This window comes from Sus scrofa, chromosome 12, assembly GCF_000003025.6.
Source record: "Sus scrofa isolate TJ Tabasco breed Duroc chromosome 12, Sscrofa11.1, whole genome shotgun sequence".
Classification (NCBI taxonomy): domain Eukaryota; kingdom Metazoa; phylum Chordata; class Mammalia; order Artiodactyla; family Suidae; genus Sus; species Sus scrofa.
Genome location: NC_010454.4, coordinates 56,583,861 through 56,610,325, shown reverse-complemented (window position 1 = coordinate 56,610,325; position 26,465 = coordinate 56,583,861). Strand labels below are relative to the sequence as shown.

Below are 26,465 nucleotides of genomic sequence, written 5' to 3'. Positions count from 1 at the left end.
ACCTATCCACCAAGCAGAAACAGGGAGTTCCCTTCATGGCTCAGCAGTTAACAAACCCGACTAGGATCCTCGAGGATGTGGGTTCGATCCCTGGCCTCAATGGGTTAAGGATCCGCGTTGCTGTGAGCTGTGGTGTAGGCCCGCAGCTATAGCTCCGATTTGACCCCCAGCCAGCCTGGGAACTTCCATATGTCTCAAGTGCAGCCCTAAAAAGCAAAATACACACACACACACAAAACAGACTCACAGACATAGAGAACAGACTTGTGGTTGCCAAGAGAGAGGAGGGAGGGAGGGAGTGGGATGGACTGGGAGTTTGAGGTTAGCAGAGGCAAACCATGGCCTTCAGAATGGATAAACAAGGCCCAACTGTACAGCACAGGGAACTATATTCAATCACCTGGGATAGACGATGACGGAAAAAAGTATTTTAAAAAGAATGTATATATAATAACTATATGTATGATTGAGTCACTTTGCTGTACAGCAGAAATTGGAACACTATAAATCAGCTATCATTTTTTAAAAGGCAATACGAAAAATACAACAGAGTCATTTTACTGCACAGCAGAAATTAACACAATACTGTCAAATCCACTATAGTACAATAAAATCTTTTTAAAATCCGAAAAAAGAAAATTGTGCCATTTGCAGCAACATGGATGGAACTAGAGACCCTCATCCTGAGTGAAATAAATCAGAAAGAGAGACAAATACCCCATGATATCACTTTTAGCTGGAATCTAATACACGGCACAAAAGAACCTTTCCACAGAAAAGAAACTCATGGACTTGGAGAACAGGCTGTGGTTGCCGAAGGGGAAGAGGAGGGAATGGGGTGGTTGGGGAGCTTGGGGTGCAGAGATGCAGACTCTTGCCTTTGGAATGGATAAGCAAGCAGAGCCTGCTGTGTAGCACTGGGGACTATGTCTAGTCACTTACGATAGAGCGTGATAATGTGAGAAAAAAGAATGTATACGTGTATGTGTGACCGGGTCACCATGCTGGACAGTAGAAAACGACAGAACACTGTAAGCCAGCTATAATGGAAAAAAATAAAAATTGTATTTAAAAAATCTGAAAAAAGCAGAAATATTTGCTATCACCATTATTGCTGAACATTTTTTAGATAAATCTGGCCAATTAAATGACCTATACAATAGAAATTAGTTATAATCACTGCAGAAAAAGCAAAATTATTCTTGGAGATGATTTTTTACTCCTAGAAAATCCAATGAATAACTACATAACCATCTGAATATGAAAGCTTAACAGGGTGCTCCGATGACACACGCGGATACAAAAATCTGTACGTTTCCTACCCACCAGCCACACATGCTTCGAGAATGTCCTGAGAAAGTTTACGCTCCCAACAAAAAAAGCGACCTACTCTGGAAAAGCCTCACAAGAAAGGTACAGATGCTACATGCAGAATCTTACCGGGGCCTATGCAGCGGTCAGGGTACTTTCGCAGATGCTCTCGGCTTCCCAAGAAGCTGGAAAGGAGACTCACCAGAGAAGGGCCTTGTCTCTTTTAGACCCAAGTTAGACCCGCCATGGGCAAAACAGGGCCTGGGGCACAGTAAGCAGCTATCACGGAGGCGTTGCTGCAGACAACGCCAAGGTCTCAGAGGCTGCCACACAACACACGGCATGGCGTGACAGGTGGGCAGAGATGCTCCCAGGCAGACTCCCTTCCGGGGCTCTGGGTGCATGCCTGGCCCCCATCCGCCCATGCTGTTCTAACAGCCAAGAGCCGTGGCCCAATCCAGTGTTTAAATGACCCTTAAAGCATGGTGCTTCACTGTGGCGTCTGTCACTTCTGATCACATCCACTGGCCAAGGCCAGTTATGTGGCAGCGCCAGATTTCTTTGAGACGGAAAGAAAGGCCGCTTACAGGGAGAGGTGTGAGTTGAACCGCAGCGTTAAATGGTTCCCAATGAATACAGATTCAGTGTTCAACCGAGTCTTATGGAAGACGTCCAAGTTCACAGGTACTGGATGAAATAAATAAGTAAAAAATACATGAAAATCAGCTAACAATAACCAGCTCTAACGTGGCAATACGGTCTAATTTCCCCCAATGTAACACCCATCAAACTGCACTTAATAAAACTAAGCCACGCTGTGCTTTGTAACACACACTCACCTTTGCAGCATCGGAAGGAACACAAGAGAGGATGCAAGACACGTCACTGCCTCCACGATGAAATCGAGCAAAACCGCCCGGAAGCCCCAAGACAAGCTGACGAAAGCACAGTTCCGAGGGGAGTCATTAATACGACGCCTTCAGACTGTCGTTCAAGCAGGTCAAATCCCCACACACACGTGGGATCCAAGGATGAAAGTGTTATATTCGTATCTTTGATTTAATACATACACATGAACTTCAGAAATGGTAAGAAAATACGTATTCTTTTCAAAAGGCATGGAATGTTAACAAAAATTGATCATATATTAGGCCATGAAGAAAACCCTGCTAGTTCTCACAAAGTAGAAATAACGCAGACCGCATTCTCACATCCTCCAACCACAATGTCATAAACCCAGAAATTCATAACACGAGAACTTTAAAAGAAAAAAAAAAAACACCCGAAATGTTAGTCTCTCTTAAATAACTCGAGACAAAGAAAAAACCCAAACTCCAAGTGCAGACTCTTTTTTAAATGACAGTAAGAACAGAGCTGAAAAAAAAGGTCAGGGCTGTGGCCAAAGATATACTGGGAGGAAATTAATAGCATTAGTATGAGATAAGACTGACGGAGGATATGAACTGAGTATCCGATTCGTTACCCTGAAGGAGATGAAGAAAATCAATCTTCAACGGGCTGGAAGAACAGAGAGACAATTAGTCTTAAAATCTGTTTAGCAAACTCGAAAGCATTTAAGTTGATACACCTGTTTCTTTTTCAAAACGTACAGTTCTGGACAAAGTGAATGCGCACACAAAAAATCATTAACACCCCCTTATTAAACAGGTGTATAGCATGTCTCCACTAGAAAAAAGTTCAAAAAAGAGCAAACACACAAATACGAAGCATCGAGAGGATAAAAAGCCCTACAGGCACAATTATGAAAAAGACTAATCTCTAAGTTATAATTATATGCTACTAGATTTGGAAAGGAATGGTTTTCTCAAAACAACTTTCAGCATTAAAGCGGTCCCAGTAAGAGACCAAAACACCTCAGACCCGTAATGATGGCAGAGCCCTGTGCGTGGTTAACAGCTGGTGCCCCACGATGGCACCAGGCGCCAACAGCTTTTACGCACATGAGTTTCCAAACTTTCAAGGAACTCGTATTCTATACAGGTTACACCTGGCAAAATATTCAACAATAAAACATGCAACGCCTCGAATTGTTCTTAGCGGAGCTGGCCACACCCATGACACATCTCAAGAGTCCCATCACACACGTGGACACCCGCCAGCCCGCCAGGTACTGGGCAGCGGAGACTCAGCAGGCAATGAGGGGGCGTCCTCAATACAGGGGGCTTCGTTTAAGAAGTGAAAGCAGGGTGACATCTATAAAATCACCATACGTATCAGATGACAATGACACACAGTGTCCAAGGACTGAGTCGCATAAACATAATGCACATTCAAAATGTTAAAACGGTTGGGCACAGGGCGGGGGCGAGGTGCGAGGAGGAAATGGCAGCGGGGCATGCGGATAAAGGGAAGTGAATAAACAAGCAGATAAATACATACATACATAGTGGTGTCTGGCACAGGCTAGCGACAAAAACGTGCTAGAAATTAGAGTTTGAGCAACTTAAGCCTCTACGCTACAGTTATTAAAAAAGGGGGGGGGGATGAAAAGCTGAGAAACCTACACACTGAATTTCCCTTGTGAGTAAAGACGCAGTATGTTAAACATTAATGCACAGAAGTGGAGTCAAATTTATCCAGCCTGCTTACAAATGTATCAAGTTAAAAAAAGAAACCACAGTATGTCCTTCATAGACGCAAATAAATATTAAACATTTTTCAATACTTAACCCTTACTATTTAATCCTCTTGGAAAAACTAGCATATTTCCTGAAAATGACAAAAGAATCACCTGCCTCAGACCAAGGTCTCACGTGGGATGGTTAAATGCAGGAAGCATTTAACTCAAGCCCACGCTACTAATAACACACAGCATCCGATTAGGCATATATGGAAAACTTGAGAGGATCAGGTGGCAAACTGTTAGAATTAATACTACTATCCAAACCCCAGGAGTTCCCTTCGTGGCTCAGCAGTTAACAAACCCAACTAGGATCTATGAGGATGTGGATTCGACCCCTGGCAAGGATCCAGCATTCCCATGAGCTGTGGTGTTGGTCACAGATACAGCTCAGATCTGGTGTTGCTGTGGCTGTGGTGTAGGCCGGCAGCTGTAGCTCTGATTCGACCCCTAGCCTGGGAACCTCCATATGCCGCAGGTGCAGCCCTAGAAAAGGCAAAAAGACCAAAAAAAAAAAAAAAATCAAAACTCCAACTAAGTATTTGACATTATATAACATGTAAATTCTTTCAAATTTACTATAATTTTACTGCAAATTTATTTATTTATTTATTTTGTCTTTTTGCTATTTCTTTGGGCCGCTCCCACGGCATATGGAGATTCCCAGGCTAGGGGTCGAATCGGAGCCTTAGCCACCAGCCTACGCCAGGCCACAGCAACGCAGGATCCGAGCCGCGTCTGCAACCTACACCACAGCTCGCGGCAACGCCGGATCGTTAACCCACTGAGCAAGGGCAGGGACCGAACCCGCAACCTCATGGTTCCTAGTCAGATTCGTTAACCACTGTGCCATCATGGGAACTCCTTACTGCAAATTTAATGCAAGTCTTTGAAGAATGTAATGGGAAGGGGGGGTGGGACTCATTTTGAAGATCACATAGAAAAACCATGGACCAGAATAGATTTTTTCAAGTCGTAACAAAGTACCAGCTTCCAAAAGAAAATTTAATTCTTAGCTATTAAAATGTGCTCCAAAACAGGCGGGTGCAAGAGGCTAGACAGCCCAGAAACAGCAAAGCAACTGACAATTTGGTACATTTTCTTTTCCTCCTACAGCTGCTCCTGGGGCGGATGCAAGTTCCCGGGCGAGGGCTCCATCAGAGCAGCTGCCACAGCCGGAGCAACGCGGGATCCGAGCCGCGTCTGCGGCCCACACTGCGGCTCGCAGCAACGCCAGATCCTTAACCTCTGAGTGAGGCCCGGATTGAACCCACATCCTCATGGATGCTATGTCAGCGTCTTCACCTGACGAGCCCACAGCACGTGGAAGTTCTCAGGATGCTATCACTTCTAGGCCACCAGGGAAATCCTTTTTTTTTGGGGGGGGACCATTTTTGTTTGTTTTTAGGGCTGCATCCACAGCATATCGAGGTTCCCAGGCTAGGGGTCAAATCGGAGGAGCTGTAGCTGCTGGCCTACGCCACAGCCACGCCAGATCCTTAACCCAGGGATCGAACCCGCATCCTCATGGTTACTAGTCGGTTCATTAACCACTGAACCATGATGGGAACTCCCTGCCCCAATTTTTAAGATACATATTCCCACATGCATACACATGCGTAGATACACACAAATCACAAAAGTGAGTTTAAAAAAAAATCATGAAAACACGAACTGTGTTTATTCCTGAGCAGCGGGACTTGGGGTGATTTTTAATGTCTTAAATAGGATTTTCCCAATGTTACCTGACTCTCCTCATCGAGCCACACGTCCCAGGGGAATAACCAGCCAAAGGCCCAGCAATATATGGCAGAGCTTGTGCGCAAAGCTGTGCTCGAATAAAGATAAGCGTTACTAGCTAAATAAATCAGTGTCTCTCTCTGCATCGCTGGAACTGGAAAATGTCACACAAATGGTATGTGAGCAGCAAGACTATGAGGTGGAAAGGGGCCACGTTTGAGCCAAAAACCTAAAAAATGAGAGACTACATGTGAGAAGAAGCTAGAAGATGGAGAAAAATGGAGGCTGGGACTTGTCTGCAGGAAGCAAGGCCACGATAACGGGCAGCCGTGTAGCGACAGTGAAGCTCCATCCACTTCAGCGGCCGTGGATCCTGCAAATAAATGCTCTGGGTCCCATCCCAGCCCCAGAGACCCAACAGAACCTCGGCGACGGCTCTTTGGCGCTTATGAAACGCCTGTCTCCTTCCGACCCTTACAATTAAAAACCACAACAGTGCACAACATACGAAAATTGTGTACTTTGTACCAAAGGAAAAAAAAAAGCCTTGAAGAAAGGGTGGGGGAAAAAACTGTAATTGCAATGTATACATCTAAGGATAACCTGACCCCCTTGCTGTACAGTGGGAAAATAAAAAAAAAAAAAAGCCTCGACAGACCCATTGTAAAGAGGTGGAAACACATCAATGCTAACATCTGTTATGGCTGAGGAGTGGAATTCCAAGTGATTTATTTTTTATTTCCTTACACTTTTGGCATTTTTCAAGTTTTTCCACCATGAACAAACATATAGGACTTTCATAATCACTGACAAAGTAAATACACACTATTTTTATGGCATGTGTGTGAATATGTTCTATTGACCTCACCCTGATAAAAACCTTCATAAATTTCACCACGAGTTTCCTTTCTGAACAAAGACCAAGACCTTCGCTGATACGCATCTACTTCCCACATGTCTTACAACCACACGAAACAACCCAGTGTGGTTGTTTGGGCCGGAGTCGGCGTCCAAGGTCAACAGATTTCCCCTGCGGGGGATCCAACACACTTAGAAAGGTCACCCCTGACTCATCTAATAAACGCGCGCACTCTGGCACACGGACGGCGTAGCCATCCCCAGTGAAGGGACCTGGGTACAGTCATCGACCTGCCTGAGCGCATCGGTGGGCGAGGGCTGCAGAAACAGAGCTGCCCCTCGGAGGGGGCCCACCCTCCCCACGGGACAGCCCTCCGGCCCCGGCCTGCGGGCTCCTTTCTCCCACCTTCTTCCCGCGAGGAGAAACCACCCCAAACGGACCATCTAAAGGAGACAAACTCAGAGGGCACTGTGTGTGTGTGTGTTCGGCCTCCTCGTTTACCCTCCAAACGGTGCCAACAGTCCCCGTGCTGTGACCTGGACTCCCATCCAGCATCTCTTCGCCTTGGCACACAGAGAAGTGGTGGAAGCCTGAAGACGTCCTGAAAGCACAGCTGGGGTATCTTGCATGAGGCAGTGAACACTGTGCCACCGCAGCGAGATGATGGCACTAAGTGAAGTCAGAGCAAGACAAACACCACGTGGTATCGCTTAGCCGGGCCATCGAAAAAACAGGACAAGTGAACCGATTCGCAAAATAGAAAGGGACTCACCGACTTAGAAAACAGGCTTTGGAGTCCCAGAGGGGAAGGGTTAGTGGGGAAGGGGGTGATTGACTAGGAGTTTGGGGTAAACACAGACACACTATTCAAAGATCACTACCAAGGACCTGCTGCCCAGCACGGGGAGCTCCGCGCCAAATTCTGTAACCACCGATATGGGCAAAGAATCCTGCAAAGAACGGCTATGTGTGTATCAGAAATGAATCCCTTTGCTGTACACCTGAAACCAACACAACGCTGTAAATCAACTATACTCCAATAAAAAATTTTTAAAAGACAGTGAACCCTTTTGGAGCTTCCATTTTATCTATAAAACGAGGGGGGTGACCACGAGTCTGGAGGTGATTTGGAATGTTCCAACAGCTCCAGGATCTATGCAGAAGAGGCTATAAAAAGAAGCGGGGCCTACCCAGGAGGACACAGATGCCATGATGCTTCCCAGGCCTGCTGTCTCCGGGAATATTTGAAGCAACCCGGATGACGCTCCTATAAACACAGATGCCCCTTCTCCACCGCGCCGTCAAGCTGCTCCCGTGTATTTCCACTGTCCTCTGCCTGTGGATTTGCTATTGCAAACACACTGCCGAGAGTCGGGAGCTTGCTCTTTTCAGATGACCCTCCAAGCTCTTTTGAGTTCTTATGAAAATTTTTGATATGTGTTCTCAAGACACAGCTAGCAAAATAACTAGCTGGTTCTCAAAGTCCTGAACTTTAAAAGGCTTCTCAAGTACCAACTCATGCTCCAAAGATAAATTTGAAAGGAGTGGAGCTGAAATGAATCATAAACATGTGGATTAAATTTCCCCCAAGTACCAAACCTTTTGAAAACGAGAGAAATATGCTTGGGGAGAAATTTTTAAAAAAGTCTGAATCCTACAAAACTCAAAATCATCTCTAAAAGGATGAGACATTTGCCAAAAGCTTGAGTTAAGGGGGCACCCTGTTTAATTTCCTTTGATCTCCTCTGCAGATAACCCAAACGGCCATTGGCCATATTCTGCAAAGCCTTGTGGGTGACTGGCCAATGGCAGACACAACCTTGAGGTCCCCAAGGCAGTGGGCAAGCTCAGAATGGGGCGCCCACCCCAATGCGTGGCTTGCCGAGCTGCTCGTGGGCGCAGGAGGCCCCCTCACTTTGGGACAATTCCCAGCACCCGAAGGGTCAGGTTCCAAATCCAGCATCATCCATGATGACCTAAGACAGAGCAGCAGCTTCAGGTGGTTTGATCTGGGGGAACTGCTTGCCCTTTCAACAATGTGCCCGAAGAACAACACGTTCAGAATGGCAGCCCCACACTCAGCAGGGGTTCCAGCCGGCCCTCAATCATCACAACATCGTCCCCTGCAGACTTATTCTCCCCTGCAAACCACCTCCACTCACTCACTCCGGCAGCGACGCGGGATTCTCCCCCGGCGGCCCTGGACGCTCATCCACCGTCCCTGCGATCACCCCCAACCCCGACATCGGGCTCCCGGCCCATGTCTCCCATCAGCCCCTCCGCTTCTGGGGAGCACTCAACACCCTGAACCTTGTCCACTTTTGCATCTCTTCTCCCTGGTCCCCAAGAGAGGACGTGTCCCTGGTCGGCGTCCCGCTCTTGCTGTTTCCATCGTATCTGCTTCCCCTCCTGTGAAGGGCCCCCGGGAAGCAGCACTGGCCCCAAGAAGTCCCACTGCCCCCTCCACTCTTCAGGGCCCCTCCCTGTCCCCATGCCCCAGCCTGTCCCTCTTGTTCCCCGACTCAACTGCACGGCCCTCAACTCCTTCTCCTGCCAGGGACTCCCCATTATAGGAGGTTTCCTCTTCCCACCCACCCAGACAAAAACCCGACCAATGCAGCCCGCTGGCCCTTCGTACCAAGCACTTCTCACTAATTACCTGTCTGCACCCCCCCCCCAACAAAAGGCTCATTTCCTTCCAAATACCCAACCCCCAGCACGACGCACCTTCTCTTTCCCCTCATTCATGGCTTTTTATCCTATCACATATCAGTCGTTGGTGGACTTGTGTCATCTCTTTTGTCATAAATGCTCCCTGGGGACACGAACACAGACCCCCCCCCTCCCCCACATTTCCCGTCACCTCCCAAGGGTCAAGCATCACGTCTGAGACTTGGCAGACCATTCTGCACGCGTCCTCAGGGGGCCTCAGCCTCGTCTGCTGGGCCCGGTGGGCTTAGCACAGATGCTGTAAAGGCACAACCAGCACAGGCGCCCTCGGGGCGAGGTCATGCCTGCCCTGGCCTCTCCTGGGAGGTGCTGCAGCAGCCAGGGGGACTACCTACCCACCTGACATGGGGCAGCAGGCACAAAGCCACCGAGACCCAAGGTCCGCTCATAACCATTTGGGAAAGGTTCCCGGCCCTTTCCTAGCGGCGCCATCAAGCCGGCCTCCCTGGGTCTCGACCCCAAGGTAACCGCCCTGTGCTGCTGAATGAACCACACCCCCGATCGGACGCGGCCTGGGCGAGATAAAGGCAGGAGGACCGCATTCCTGGCCCGAGCCACTTCCGTAAATAGCCCCAAATCGATTTTCTAAGAATCAACCTATAAAAGTTGTTGCTTAAGCCTTCCAGATAGACCCAGTCTCTTTTATAAACACTCTCGCAGATTTATGTCTGGCCTATAAAAACCAGGCTGGGGCTCTGGTGGAGGGCAGGGTGAATCCTGTTTGGCTCCGGGAGCCTGGAGCCTTGCTATGGGCCAAGCCAACGCCGGGGGCCTTCCTCCCGGGTGAAATGTCCTTATAAGGAGGCCTTTTTTTTATATTTCAGTAACTAACCCCCTTTGGGGCGCTTCCAAGGCAGACTGTCCGTACACCTAGCTCCATAGCCAAGAGGATACGCTGAGGTCCCAGTTTATTTAGACAAAGCTTTGATAGCCAGAGTCAACTGTCCTCTCCTGGCCCAAGGCTTACACTGCAGCCAACAGTCCAAGATGAGCAAGTGCGCCATAAAGCATCGCGTCTGGCAGCCTCCGGGGAACCGGTCACCTGTCATCCTGCCTGAGTCATTCGAGCTACGGCAGTGACCTTTTGCCCAAAGACGGTGGCAGGTGTGAGGATTCCTAGTGAGGCCCCAGGAAACACGGTAGCTTTAAGAAAACAAGCCCATGCCCACTGGTCTCTTGAGGGGACCTCGCAGAGAACACCCGGGAGGGCCCGGGGGGCTTAATGGAAGGTCAAGTGTAATGACCCTGAACGGCCTTCATTTAGGGATATCGTCCTTATATTCTGGCCTGCCTTCTTGATCAGTTTAGGAAACTTTCATCAGTGACCGTAAACCCTGTGAAAGCCTCGTTTTTTCGAAGCGGCTAAGTGGAGAGAACTTGAACCCCGTCATCAGTGGGAAAGAGAGCCCCAGGGAAGCCCCGTCTCCACATCTAGACCGATGCTGAGCTCAGGCCGCCACCTGCTCCCTCCTCCTGCCTCTGAGCCTGGAGTCCGCAGAAGCAAACAGTTCATCATCATACTCAAAAGCAGGTGCCCTCGGTAGACCGGAAGTTAGTAGAAAACCCCCAAAAAGAGAAGACATGGATAATTCAACGGCGGAAGAGGACAGGTGCCGTCTCCCACTCCCCTCAGCCCCTTCCCCTCCCCACCCCCCGTCTTGTTCAGGTTTTAAGACCGTTGTCTCAACCTGACCTCTCGCCAGGTCTCTGCAAGACCGCCCACCAGAAAGACGTATGCCATGCCTACCTTGCAGGGCTCCAAGCCAGAACCACCCAGCATCACTGGGACTCTCTTCCCAGTTCACCCACCTACCCCCTTGCTCCAGAACCCTCTCACTGTTAGCTCTGGAGCTCCTGGGTTTTGATCCCAAAGCTCTTCCACCTCCCTCCCTCTCTCGCCTAAAGCCCTGGCCTCTCTCCCTGACCCAAGAGAGACCTCGGTGACCCTCTCAGGATGGTGTTTTACCTCGATCCATTTGCACCCAGAGCAAAAAACACCAGAGAGAAAGCTTCCTTTCCCCCCCATCGCCACTTCCAAACCATTTTTCCCCCTTTAAGAAGCCAAACTTTGTTTGGAAAGGCCTGGCACTTCATCGTAGCTCTAGCCATGGATCCACTGCTCCGTATAAACCCTCAAGGATTTGCACCAGAATTCTAACAGAAAGCACTGGTGCATGGCACGCATGGGTGGACTTTCTTTGTGCTGTTCTGTTTTACCGACTATGCATGGTTTACTTTCACCTTGATGGCTTTTCTTGTTGTTGTCATTTCTGCTGGAGTTGTTTTCCCCTTTTGCTAACTTTGCATCATGCCCTCACTTTTCAATTTTCCCTGGTTTTGTCTGCTATATAAATCTGATTCTCACGTTGTCACATATTGTAATGATTAAGACTAATTATTTCATAATTTCCAATACAAATCCTTTTTTAACCGTTTCTTCAAAGGATATGTGTCCAAAAAATACGGGATTTTTGCTTTAAAACGGTGCACTGTGGTCCAGCATATATTCTGTATGCTATCAATTAGGTGGTGTTTATAGTCAGTAAATATAAATGCTCCATGTGCTTTTAAAAAGTGGGTGGAGGGTGTATCCAGGAAAATGTATTTTGACATTAAGCCATCTTTGTTAATCATGACTTAAGCATTAAGTCATCCCTGGTAATCGTGTTGTTCAGGCCTGGTATAACCTTACTAATATTTTGTCTCCTCATTCATTAGTTTCTGATATGGCTACGTTAGCATCTCATCTCATCACTGTGCATTTGTTCCTTTGTCTTTGCAGTTTGGTCCATTTTTTCGCTACCTATTCGAGTCTAGGTCATTGGACTAGCATTGCTCTATCTTACCTGTGAATTTTTTCCCTTATCCCTCAGCATCAGCTTTATCTGCATCAGCGCATCTTGCCTTGCTGTTAGCTTTGGTAAGAACTTCACGAATCCCATCTCCCTGGTTTTTTTTTTGTTTTTTTTTTGTTGTTGTTGTTGTTGTTGCTATTTCTTGGGCCGCTCCCGCGGCATATGGAGGTTCCCAGGCTAGGGGTTGAATCGGAGCTGTAGCCACCGGCCTACGCCAGAGCCACAGCAACGCGGGATCCGAGCCGCGTCTGCAACCTACACCACAGCTCACGGCAACACCAGATCGTCAACCCACTGAGCAAGGGCAGGGACTGAACCCGCAACCTCATGGTTCCTAGTCAGATTCGTTAACCACTGCGCCACGACGGGAACTCCCCGTTTCCCTGGTTGTTTTCCTGGGACATGTTCTTTCCCCTCCTGTTTTTCCAGCACGTTTCTCCTCTCCTGATTTCTATTAAGTGGATTATGTTTAGCTCATCCTGCCTTTCCCCTTCACCCATCTGAAAATTACACATTGTAATTCATCCTTGTCACTGTATGAAAATGCATACCTGACATGAAAAAAAAAAAAACCCAAGCTCATCAAAATCTCTCACCTCCAGATCTCAGAACCATTCAATTCTCATCTCTGTCCTCCCATCTTACTGTTTAGTATTTTAATGTCTCCATTTTTAACTCTCTCCTCCAAATGAGTTTAGACGACAATTTTATCCAGTTGTTCCATCTGTTTTATAACACTAACTCCAAGCCTTCTCCAACGCTCTGTGCTGAATTTTCCCCTTGCTGAGGTACTCACTTGAGTAGTTAAGTCAGCAAAGGTTCTTTGGAAAGTATTTGCCCCCTGTGTTGAATGAAACTTTTAGCTGGGTATAGAATTCCAGGACAATGGCTGTTTCCATTAGCTGCCAAACAGCAGGTTACACTGTATCCTGACATATAACCTTACTCACAGAGTCTGTTGTCAGTTTCAAAGTCATGCTTTGGTCTTTTATGCTCACTGTATTCAGGATGTTTCTCTTCCCAGTGTCTCACAGTTTCACCTCAATGTGTTGAAGTGTAGATTAATGTTCACTCCTGCTTGGGACTCTTACTCTGTTAGTTCAAAGATTTGTTTCAAATCTGGACAATGATTTTTTTTAAAAAAATCAATAGCAGAACCAAGTACAGTTGATTTCCATCTCCCCTGTCTCTGAATACTGCCTCCCTCCACTGTCACTACTTCCTCCCTCTAGCATGCCTAATTCAATGCACGCCAGGACTTCTCATTCTAGATCTCAACTTCTATTTTGTAATCTCATATCTCTGTGTCTCACTCGGAGTGTCCTAAGATCTGTCTTCTAAATATACCTGATTCCCTCATGATCTGTTTTACTTAAGACCAAAAAAAAAAAAAATTTAAGGCCACAACCCTGGCACATGGAGGGTCGAATCAGAGCTGTAGCCACCAACCTACACCACAGCCACAGTAACGTGGGATCCAAGCCACATTTGTGACCTACACCACAGCTCATGGCAACACCAGATCCTTAACCCACTAAACGAGGCCAGGGATCAAACCCGCGTCCTCATGGTTCCTAGTTGGATTCATTAACCACGGAGCCAGGATGGGAACTTCTGTTTTATTTAAATTTTAGTTTAGTTTCTATGTTTTTCATTTCTTAAGGTGATATTCAATTGGTTCTCAAGCCTGATTGATTTTAACAGTGCTTTTTCATACTTCTCTTTTGAATTAAAAAAATATTTTATGGGAGTTGTATGGTGCAGTGGGTTAAGACTCTGACTGCAGTGGCTCAGGTCGCTGCAGAGGCATGGGTTCAATCCCCAGCCTGGTGTCGTGGATTAAAGATGGGCGCTGCTGCGGCTGTGTCTCAAATTCAGTCCCTGGCCTGGGAACTTCCATAAGCCCCAGGTGCAACCATAAAGAAAAAAAAATTTTTAAATATCTTATGACCTTTCAGACTTTCCTCTTTTACAAACATCATGACATTACTTCCATTTAAAGTATTTCCTTTTTCAAAAAACATTTGCGTGCCTGCAGGCATACCTCAGAGATGCTGCGCGTTCCGTTCCAGACCACTGCCATCAAGCGTTACGGTAAAGCGGGTTAATGACTGTTTGGGTTTCCCCGTGCTTATGGAAGTGGTGCTCACACTATAGTCTCAAGTGTGCAACGGCATCACGTCTACAAAACAAAGAGGAGTTCCCGGCATGGTGCAGTGCTCAACTAATCCGACTAGGAACCATGAGGTTGCAGGTTCGGTCCCTGGCCTCGCTCAGTGGGTTGAGGATCCAGCGTTGCTGTGAGCTGTGGCGTAGGTCGCAGACACAGCTGAGATCCCGCGTTGCTGTGGTGTAGGCTGGTGGCTACAGCTCTGATTCAACCCCTAGCCTGGGAACCTCCATGCGCCGTGGGAACGGCCCTAGAAAAGGCAACAAGACAGAGTAAATAAACAAGAATATACCTTAATTTTAAAATATTGCCAAAAAATGCTAACCATCACCTGAGCCTTCCGCAAGTCCCGGTGGTAACATCCAAGATCGCTCATCACCATAACAAATATCATATAGTTTGGCACACTGCAAGGGTTACCAAAATGTGACACAAAGACCAAAACGCTGTCGGAAAAATAGCCCCAACAGACTCGCTCAAGCAGGATTGCCACAAACCATCCATGTGTAAAAAACCCAGGATCTGCAAAGCACAAGAAAACTACAGGAGACACCAGACATTATTCTTGGGACTTGAAACTAATCCGTGAACAGACGAGACAAAGTCCCCTGTCTTCATGGGGCTTGCATTCTGGTCAAGACAAGATCTAAAACATGTGACATACCATGTGTCAGATGATAAAACTAGGGAGAAAACCAAGCAGGAAAGGTGGGGCACGGGGCGGAGGCAGCAGTTTGCACAGAGCTGTCCTACAAGAGACTTGCACAGGGCAGAACAAGCGAGCAAAGCCTGCGGCCACTGACGACAACGTTATTCCCAGGAGAGGGGCCATGACTCTCATGTCTCAACACAGGCTCATCCCTCGCCTGTTGGAGTAAAAACGACGACACCGGGGCGGGAGGAGGACAGCAAGTCGGAGGGAGGCGCAAGACGAGGTCAGAGGAAGGGCATTAACAACGGGCAGCAGAGCCCCATGGAGGCCTTGGCTTTGGTCCGACGAGATCCTGGAAGCCAGAGACATCTGATCACAAGGGTGACAGGACTTGATTTCCACAGTGACAAGATCCCTCCGGCTGCTTCATTGTGATGCGACTGAAACCAGCCAAGGTCAGCATCCGGGCGAGAAACAGGAGCTACTGGGATAACCCAGTCCAGAGAGCAGACCACAACGGTATCCACGGGCACGGTGAGCGCGGGCAGGGTGTCCACTTCCTGTCAAGACAGAGCCAACAGGGAGCCCGCTGGAAAGCAGGCTGCGAGATGTGAGCAATGCAGGCCAGAGGCTCCCAAGCTTCCAGCCTGAGCTGTTGGAGCGACGGAGCCACCACTCAGAGGAACAGGAAAGCCTGCAGGAGGAGAAGGCTTGGGGAACACGGGGGTTCGTTCCGGATGTTCTGTATTCATTATTCACTGCTGCATAACAAGGGACCCCCCCAACCTGATCCCCGCTAACCCAGGGGGCACATTTCACTGTGTGGACGCGGGAGCTGGGTTCTTCAGGGCCAACCTGGAGGCGGGCCATCGTGCACGTCAGATCTGAAATTGTCATCAGACGCCCCAGTGGAGGTCTCCAGAAGGTACTGAGGAAAGGAGGGCCGTCTAGAGTGAACGGCAGAGGTGCAGGCGGCTGACAGAAATGCAGGAATCAGCGGCCGAAAGCGAGTGTCTGGGGGGCTCTCCTCCAGGAAGTGAGAACAGCCTTCTTCCAAGGGTAGGTACGGACGCTCCCTCACGGTGTGTCGCTCTCATGTCCCAGGTGGAAGTGCTGCCTACCTTCACCTCTAAAGCCACCTGCACAGAGGAGTGTTGATGCTGTGGCCCCAGAGCTTTCACACCTTCTAGAGCAATTTTTGACGTTCATTTCTTGCCCGAGTCTCCTCACGCTGAACGACCATCGATCGTGTACATGTACGTCTGTGTACAAGCCTGGGGGGACTGTCCCCCCCAGCCAAGGGCCTCACTTTCTCGCTACTTCCCCAGACTGGGAGGTGGAGCGGGTTTTATGGGGCAGTGGCCTTGGAGCCTCCAGCACCGACTCTGGAAGGTCTGCTCCAGCCAACACAGCCCATCTCTTCCGCCCAACATGGGCTGGGAACCTGCGGCTTCCAGCCCCGAAGCCCACCTGTGGGTCTCACCACCCCTCAGCTCTTCTGGCCTTGATTTCTCTCATTTCTGTCACCTTTCGACTCTCCTTTAGCGGGATTAGGGATTACCATACCCCTTTTATGGTCACTTATCCAGGATTTCTACCCATTTCCAACCGGAGAGTGATAGGTTCCCAGGGGGGGCGACGACAGAAAACCTCCCCCGCCTCCCCCCAGAATGTGGCCGCGAGAAACAACGGGCTGCAGAAAACAAGTGCCTGCCCAGAGCAGCCACCCGCACAGAGTAACTGCCCTCTGGCCTGGGACCCAGTCCCCTAGCCCTCCCCTGAATGGCATAACCGTCCCCTCCTCCTTCATTTTTCCTGCCCCAAGTTCCCACCCTAGACTCCGACCCCTTTGTGAGCCCAGCATCTCCGCGCGGTTGGCACTGGCGCCATCTCGGGCTCGGTCCATCCGCGTCGGATGCCCACATCAACCTCTCTTGCTTCATGGACTTGAACTTGTGCGTTCCTCCCTTGGCAAACCCAACGAAGGAACGTCTTGCCCAAGTCAGACAGACCCAGCATTGGGTTGGGAAGCCTTCCACGTATTGCTTTGGGGGGGGGTGTCAATCTAACACTCGTTGGTACAAGGCTTGATCAAGTATTTATCTCCAGCTCTCTACTGAGAAGGTTATTCCTACGTGCCTCCCACCCTAAAGGCCTATTTCCGAAATTATCTTCTCAGAATCCTTTCCCTGTGTTAGGCAAAAAAATTAAGTAGTACGTTTGAAGTCATTTTACAAAAAGGAAAAAAAAAAGCCTCGAAGAGGTATTTCAGCCCTTCTATGGAGCAGACTCTGGTTCTTGTGCCTTTTCTATTCAAGTCACATTATGTGTTGAAATTTCTTTCATAAACTATATTTACTCACCCAAAACTCTACCTTTTTTAATTTGCTATAAATGGTAAGAACCCAAGTTTCTTCTATCAAAGGTCTGAAGACAAAACAGGATGAAGAGCAGTTTAACTTTTTTTTTTAAACAGAGAAAACATTCTGGTTTCTCATTAGAGAGAAGTGATCTTTTATCTTCACATCATGCAACAGAATGTGAATCTATTTGGGTAATTACAGTCTATTTAGAGAACGAACCAGAATCTCGAGCCCACTTACGACCAGCAGTAACGCAACATCAAACCCAAGGCATCGCGCCTGCGAGCTTACCTCCCGACTCAGCCAACTGTTGCTTTTCAACAAACCATCTCATTCTACCCCGACCTCCAAAAAGGAGGCCCGCCTTTGCTCCGAGGCCCCTGCAGGGCTCATGTGCAGGACTCCGGGTTACCTTGGCAAACCCCCCTTCGTGGCCCTAACACGGGCAGCAGCAGATGTCAAGGAGGGTCCCTGGCATTAAGCTGTAACCGCACCCTGCCAGGCTGCTCAATACCAGAAGGGGCGTGGAGACGGGGGCCCAGAGCCCCACCACCACTACCACCTGCTGCTGGTGGGCCCCGGGCTGGTCCAGCATCACAGCTGTCTCTCCGCTGCTGTCAGGCCCCCCAGGAAGCCACATCTGTCCAGCGCCCCTCATCACACCTGCACGCTGGCCACCGCCCACTCCCCCCTCATCCAGCACGAGCCCACTCTCCGTATTCTGAGCATCGCGCTCCTGCTGTAACCAAGACCTGACCTGCCCGCGAGCAGACTTCCCTTCAGGCCCCAGGCTGATAACCAGCTTCTCCTCCCCACAGCTCAGACCACAGGAGCTTCCTGCTCCCAGCGGCTGCCCCCAAACCTCTGGCCCTCCCTCCTCCCCAACACCCTCACCTGCCCAGCTCAGGCCTTCCGATTTCACCATCGGGCAGCCCTCGAGGTTTCAGGCACCTGCAGACGCTTCGCAGTTCAAGTCTAGCGCGGAATTCTCCAAGCACGCCTGTATCATTCCTGGTGCCACCGACACCCGAGCAGTGGTCCTTCCAGAACCCTGGCCTCTCCTATCCTTACGCCACTGGCTTCCCACTGCGTCGTCCCATCAGCCGCTCACCTTATGGTCATGTCCAGACCTGGTTCCTACCCCTGCCCACGCCCGCGTCCATCGGCTGCGTCTGTCACGGCTGCCACCCACTCTCCCAGCTCGTCCTTTGGTCCAGACGCCGACAACCCCCCAACCCACCAGGACCTCGGCCCCTGCCTCCAGCGAGCCCGCCGCCAGGGTTCTCCTCTTGGCCTCACGCCCGTCCCCCCTCTCTCCCGGGTTTGCGCTCCCACAGCCCAGAACCGCCGGGTCTTGATGCCCGCTCCCTCGACCTCCTGCTGCCCTCGTCCCCTCCTCTGTGCCGTGGCCCGTGCATCTGAACCCGGCTGGAGCATTTCAGGTGGGTGCCTGGTGCCCTCCGCCGTCCACGGCTCATCCTGTTCCTCTGTGCATGGAGGGGACCTTTCACGCCACCACCTCAGCCTTCGAGTCATCACTGCCCCCCCCCTCGGCTAGTGAGTGCCCTTGCTTCTGCGCTGACGCCACAGCACACACACCCCAACCCTCCCCAAAAAAGCCTTCCCGACAGTCCGACTAGTCCATCCATCAAGTCCCTGGATGCTTCCGGGCCCCTTTCGGCCTCCCTCCCTCCCCTGGCCTCCTGATTTATGCACCAAGTACCTCCCGTCCTGGATGAAGCTAAGCCTTCCTCTGACACCGGACCCCCCAACATCTTGCCTGTCACGGCTCTCGCTTCACAATCTGCTTCTCCCCCACCATTAATTTGTCCATCTCTCCCACATCTTGTCTCTATGGATGTAAAATGCTGTATTTTTTTTTTTCCTAAAAAAAGAATCCCTCCTCCGACCCTTCATTCACTTTGCGTTACAGTCATTTTGCTGCTTCCCTGAAAGGTAAATTCTTGAAGGCGTCGGGGACACCGCGTCTGGACCACCGCTCTCCCAGGCCCTCCCGAACCCGCTGCCGCCTCCATCCCCCTTCCTCCTCCCAAAATGCTCACAGGAAGCTCACAGCCCGAGGCAGTTCCCGGCGCCTGTCGCAGATTCTCCCACTCTGTCCCCACTCTCCCCGCATCTCCCCGTCCTCTGCCCACCCACCCACCAGCCACGCACCTCTCATCGCCTCCTGTTCGGCCTCCAGACACTGGAGGACCCAAGGCTCACACCTGGAACCGTCTCCGGTTCTGTCTGTTCCCTAGCCAGGTACCTCCCAAACCACAGCTTTACAGACCACCTACAGCTGGCAGCTTCCTCAAGTCTCAAGTCTGCTCTCTTCCAAAGATCCTAACTCAGCTTAAACTCGTCCTGCCATCTCAGCAAAACCTATTCTCTTCACGTCCCCAAATGGCAAATCCATCCTTTTGGTGGCAGAAGCCAAAAGCCTGAGCATCCTCCTTCAGCCCCTCTCGTCCTCACACCCGTATCCTCTCTACCCGCAATGCCGCGGGCCCTTCCTTGAGGATGCGTCCCGAACCCGAACACCTTTCAGGCCTCCCCCGTCCCTCCTGCTCTGCCAGCTCAGACCGCCCTCTGTCCTCTGCGGCCACAGCCTCCCCGCTGCCCTCTTGGTCTCCTCGCCAACAGAGCCACCGCAAGGATGCTTTCGGGGTGTACCTCCAATCACGACACATCGCTGCGCCATCGGCTCTTCCTTTTCCTTACAGGGACAACCCCACCACCCCCTGACCCCACCCTTTGCATCCATCTCTCTCCTCCCCGGCACAGGGGGCTCCTGGTGAGGCTGGAGCACAAAGAAAACTCTCCCCTCCGGCCTCTGCCCAGAAAGCAAACATGAGCACAGCTCACCGTCCCCATCTCTTCAGGCCTAGGGTCCTCTGTCCCCTTATCAGGCCTCGCCTGACCACCCACATAACACAGCAACTCACCAACGACTTAACCCCTTGTCATCAGCCAAGTCCTGACCGCGGTCAGCGTGACCATATTTGGAAACACGGTCTTTGCAGATGATCAAGGTAAGATGAGGTCACTCGAGTGGGTCCCCGTCCAGTGGGACAATCTGTGGGCAGAGGGGCAATCACAGTCACAGGGAGAACGCCGCGTGGAGACTGGCCCCAAGCCCAGGGACCACCAGACGCTCAGAGAGGCGGGGCACGGCTCCTTCCAGCGGCCTTAGACAGAGCAGGGCAGGGCCGAGCCCCTGGCCAAGGACTTTTGGCCCCAGAACTGCGCGACAGTGCATGCCTGCTGCCCAAGCCACAGCTTGTGGAGCTTCATTATGGCAGGTCTCAGAGGAACCCACGCCGTCTCTCTTCCCAGATTTCTTTTTCTCTAGACCACACAACTGATATTTTATTCTTATTTTTGTTCATGGGCAACCTTCATCAAAAATTTCTTCTGGGAGTTCCCGTCATGGCGCAGTGGTTAACGAATCTGACTAGTATCCATGAGGATTCGGGTTTGATCCCTGGCCTCACTCAGTAGGTTAAGGATCCGGCGTTACTGTGAGCTGTGGTGTACACATGTCACAGATGTGCCTTGGATCCTGTGTTCCTGTAGCTGTGGTGTAGGCTGGCAGCTACAGCTCCAATTCGACTCCTAGCCTGGGAACCTTCATGTGCTGTGGGTGTGGCCCTTAAAAAAAGATTTGAGACTCACAGAAAACAGCCTTGTGGTTGCCAACGGGAGGGGACAGGGAGTGGCATGCTCGGGGAGTTGAGGGTTGGGAGATGCAAAGTCTTCCATTTAGGATGGATAAGCAATGAGGTCCTGCTGGACACCACAGAGAACTCTATCCAATCTCTTGGGATAGACCAGGATGGAAGAGAGTATGAGAAAAAGAATGTATATATACACGTGTGGCTGGTTCCCTACCACAGAAACTGATAGAACACTGCAAATTGTAACAAAAAATTGTTTTAAACAGAATGGATGAGCAATGAGGTTCTAGGGTACATCAGAGGGAACTATATCCAGTCTCTTGGGATGGACCATGATAGAAAATAATTTAAGTGGAGAAAAGGGAACCCTCCTGCACTGTTGGTGGGAATGTCAACTGGTACAGCCACTATGGAGAACAGTTTGGAGATACCTTAGAAATCTATACATAGAACTTCCATATGACCCCGCAATCCCACTCTTGGGCATCTATCCGGACAAAACTCTACTTAAAAGAGACACATGCACCCGCATGTTCATTGCAGCACTATTCACAATAGCCAGGACATGGAAACAACCCAAATGTCCATCGACAGATGATTGGATTCGGAAGATGTGGTATATATACACAATGGAATACTACTCAGCCATAAAAAAGAATGACATCATGCCATTTGCTAGCAACATGGATGGAGCTAGAGAATCTCATACTGAGTGAAATGAGCCAGAAAGACAAAGACAAATACCATATGATATCACTTATAACTGGAATCTAATATCCAGCACAAATGAACATCTCCTCAGAAAAGAAAATCATGGACTTGGAGAAGAGACTTGTGGTTGCCTGATGGGAGGGGGAGGGAGTGGGAGGGATTGGGAGCTTGGGCTTATCAGACACAACTTAGAATAGATTTACAAGGAGATCCTGCTGAATAGCATTGAGAACTATGTCTAGATACTCATGTTGCAACAGAAGAAAGGGTGGGGGAAAAAATGTAATTGTAATGTATACATGTAAGGGTAACTTAATCCCCTTGCTGTACAGTGGGAAAATAAAATTATTAAAATAAAAAGAAAATAAGTGAATATATATATATACACACACACACACACACACACACAACTGGGGCACTTTGCTGTACAGCAGAAATTGGCACAACATTGTAAACTACCTATGATAAAAAATTTAAAATAAAAATTCATTTTTAGAGAAAGGGCCATATTCTCTGATATGTGTAATATATATTCACTACTATGTCCCCAAAGCCTGGAAAACAACCTCCCACATCCAGGATGGGGTCGATACACTTTGTTGAACGAATAAACAAGGGGAAATGAATCAACTCCTTCATCAAAATTTAACTGGCTTTTTTTTTTTTTTTTTTTTTTTGTCTTTTTAGGGTCACACCCATGGCATGTGTAAGTTCCCAGGCTAGCAGTTGAATTGGAGCTGCATCACAGCCACAGCAACGTGGGATCTGAGCCACATCTGTGACCTACATCACAGCCACGGCCGTGCCGGATCCTTAATCCACTGAGCGAGGCCAGGGATCAAACCCACATCCTCATGGATACCAGTCAGGTTCTTTACCGCTGAGCCACGACGGGAGCTCCTTAGCTGCCTTCTTTGTGTGAAGAGCTGAGCTGAGTCTGTGCCTTCCGTGTGACTCAGACAAGCGTGTTTAGGGACAGAAACATCCTCTCTTATGCCTCCTCACCCATCCCAGCCTGGGCATTTCTCTCGACTCCTTGTAAGTAACCTGAGCATCCTTCCCCAAGCCAAGCCGTGCCGCCTCTACTGTGCTGGGCTTCCAGACTAGACCAACCACCCACTCACTGGATCAATGAGACCAGGGCCCGAGAGTTCTTATTTTTAATTCTGTCCCCAGTCATCCCATGAGCCAATTAATTTCAAAGAGCTGCCTTTTCATTTCTACCGAATCCTCACCTGACCAGACCCCCGAACTGCCAGCCCTCCTACCCCAAAGGCGCATGTTCCACATGTTTCCTCACTCCTGTCCCTCCTTTGAACACACATTTAGCTTCGCCTGAAACGTCTCTGGTCACCATCGTCACTGGTGCACCAGCCCCTCAGTTTCTTCCACACCCTGCAGAGGACAGAATTAAGAATTAAAGGTGACATTTTGATGGAAGGAAAGTAACTTTGCTAAAAACCTGCCAGAGAAACAAAACGTGCTGGCCTTTTCTGTAACTGTTTCTTCTCAACATTCCTGCAAGTTTGCAACTTGGTTCCTACCCTCTGAAATTTGGAAGAAAAATCAAATCTTAAAACTGAAGACTCAGAAAACCTCAGTTTTTTTTTTTTTTTTTTAAACAAAGTATCAAATTTTAAAGTCAAGACAACTAATGGCAACTGCTACACCCCACTGTACCAGAAGTTAGCTTGTTGGGTTATATGTATCATTCTTTCTTTTCCTAGCTGAGAAATCAGTGTCTTTCATGAGGCAATGCACCAGTAGAGACTCTGAGAAAGCTATAGATCAGAATCCAACCCAACAATGTCCCCTCCTCCCGGCAGCTCTCCGGGATTGCGTCTGAGATATAGACTTCTCCTCCCTCCATGGTATACACCAAGGTCACCAAATGTGAACACCTGCCTCAGTCACGGTTTTCCTCTCCGTGCCACACTGCACATTCTAAACACCAGGAACTTTGAAGCACAAACTCACCCCTCGCTCCGACTGCCTTCGCAGTGCCCTCTGCCGAACGACAGACGCCCAGAGAAGAGCTGATCGGGAGCCCAAGCGGGAAGCCCAGACTGACGCACACCTGACCATCTCAGAAAAACCAAATTATGTTCTGAGCCGGGGGGGGATGTAGGGGGGACTCGGGCCTTCCCCGCCGTGCACCCCGCTCGTTCTCAGCACATCTGGTGACACACGTGCTCGTCCTTCCTTCCCAACGTCTCCCGCCCCACTCAGTCTGCGACTTCCCTGAGCACAGGGCTGTCCCTGGTCTTTCTATGGGTGGTGCCAGCTGCTCAGTAAATCCAACCCAAGGAGCTTGAAGGTGGCTTTCCCTGGCTGCTCCCCCTTTGACCACCATCATCCTTCACGCGACAAACTCGCTGTGCAAGTGCAAATGCACGGGGAGGTCCCGACAGCCGAGCCCCGTTGGGCGAGGAACGCCTGAGACCCTCACGCAGCCTCATCCAGATGCAGCAACGGGGAAGCAGTGGGCTCTGGAAGGTTCCGCAGGTTCTGCAACTAAACCAAGGCACCCTCCCCCACGGATGGCGTCACAAACACTTTGAGGCTCCTCAGGAGTCTCGACAGGTGTTTCCCGAAGAGGCTCACTGCTCACGCATCGCATCTCACAAGACACTGCTCCTGTCGCTGGGTTTTTATGGGCTTTTCACGACCACTTCCCCCCTTCCTCTTGCTTTGTCTACAGCACAGTAACGTGAGCAGCTTTTGCCTGATGGTGACAACGACAGCAAACGTTAAACACGACATGCCAGGCATTCTGATGAGTGTTTTACGTACATCATCTCGTTTCTTCTTCACCGTTTTATTAAGAGGTAGCTGCTATTGTCAAGTCTACCTTCAAGATGAGCAAACAGGTCCAGGAGAACTGATGTGCCCACAGTTGTACAGCTAGTAAGGAACAGGCTTGTCTGTCGTTCAGGGTGGTTCCAACATGTTCGAAGCTGGACCTCCTGAGCCGGAGGGACAGTTTCCTTTGAGCCACTCGGTCCTTTCCGACACGATCCCGCCCAGCCCCTTCTGTAAAACTGCCTCCTCAGCCAGCGGGGCGGAGGGGACGCGGAAGGGCCAGCTGCGGCGTCAGGGAGTCTCCCGCTCAAGGCCTGGCTTCGTCTCTCTGGGATGCACTCCACTTTGTCATCCACGAAATCAAGATTTCAATTAAAACACTCCTTGCGGTGATCATGTCAGACCCACGCGTGGCAAGTGCCTGGTGTGTAATAAACAAGGATTCCACGTCCCCATGGACCTCATTCTCACCGGGGCCCGCGCACGTAACAATGTCACTCAAGACTCTGCCTGGACGATCTCGAGTAGGAAGCACCTAGGACCCAGGCTGCAGCTCCAACCAAGACCCCGATCCATGAATGGCACCCCGAAGTGCTCCAGAGGGGGTACCTCGTCTACTGCGGTTCTGGTGGAATCACAGCAAACACTCAAAAATGGGAAGAGTTCCTGCCGCGGAGCAACGGAATTGGTGGCATCTCTGCAGCGCCAGGACCCAGGTCTGATGGCCAGCACAGGAGGTTCCAGGATCCAGAGCAGCTGCGGTGTTGGTGGCAACTATGGCTTGGATCTGATCCCTGGCCTGGGAACCCTGTGTGCCACGGGGTGGCCAAAAATGGAGGGAAAAAAAGAAAAAGAAGGAAGGAAAAAAGCAAAGAGGAGCCACCTGAATTCTCTCTCCTCACTGCAAGGCCCCGCAGGGCTGCCCGACTCCAGGGGCTGCTGTTCTCAGCTGAGCGGGCTCTGCAGTGAGATGTCCCTGGCAGCAGCTAAGGGGCTTGGGCGAGGTGGTGGGCCGCCTACAAGCCTTGCTCACCCCCTCCTCCTATGGCCCACCTGTCTGCCCAAGGCGGACTGCCCAGGGAAATCAAGGCGCATCAGAAACGAGCATTTGCGTCCTAGCTCTCCAACCAACGAGCCGTCTCAACTTGACTAAATTAACTTCTGAGCCTTCAATTACTCATCTTTAGAACAGAGACGGTCACATCCTCGGGTGTTGGAAGGATTAAACGAAATGAGTATGTACTGTGGCCCACAAGCGCCTGGACACAACATCAGTAGTTCCCCAAGAGTGGGAGTTTATGCTGTTACTCTATTTTTCAGTGCAAGATGCATTACCCAAAAAGATTTGAACGTCAAACACCGTGGGACTCAAAGTTGGTCCATCACAGTCTTACCAAGTATCTTTATAAGATCCTATCTATCCACAAAGGTAGCCACTTAATTAGAAACAAATTTTTCTTTTTGGCTGTAGGTGCGAGTGCCCAGGCCAGGGATTGAACCCGTGCCAAAGTAGCACCCCAGGCCACTCAAGTGACAACGCAAGATCCTTCACCCACTGTACCACAAGGGAACGCATAGAAAACTTTTAAATATACAATAGACATACCTCCATTAGAATACATACAAGCACATGTTCATTGTAAATACAGCCATCCGGAGTGTTTTTTGCAATCAAGTTCATCCAAGTGCCATGTGGTCACGGCCCCTCCCTGTTAAACACAGAAGCCACGTCCCGGTAACCTTGGCCAACGCCAATCACCCCCTCCCCTGTGCCTGCGGGTTTCAGACGTCCCACCAACTCCGGCTCAGAAAGGAGCTTTGCAATTAAAAGCACCGAGAAGCAGCAGCTCTGCCTCCCTCTGTAGCAGCCAGTGTCTCCCAGGGGCCCAGGGCCTCCTCCATGTCTGCTTTATTCCCCGAGTTCCTGGTCTGGTGCTGCTTCTGACCATAC

General features: G+C 49.9%; 1 protein-coding gene across 7 annotated transcripts in view; it reads right to left on the bottom strand.

The window, feature by feature from the left end:
- LOC110256111 overlaps window positions 1-26,465 on the bottom strand; it is a 124,042-nt gene that overhangs the window by 71,270 nt on the left and 26,307 nt on the right. Inside the window, exon 3 of one of the 7 annotated variants that reach the window (XR_002337371.1) lies at window positions 14,586-15,518. The exons of 4 other annotated variants lie outside the window; for them this stretch is intronic. The gene's annotated coding sequence lies outside the window, so the exon portion shown is untranslated. Of the gene's footprint in view, window positions 1-14,585; window positions 15,519-15,540; window positions 16,098-20,116; window positions 20,401-26,465 lie in introns of those variants that run through there. 2 more of the 7 variants (XR_002337380.1, XR_002337376.1) reach the window with 2 other exon arrangements.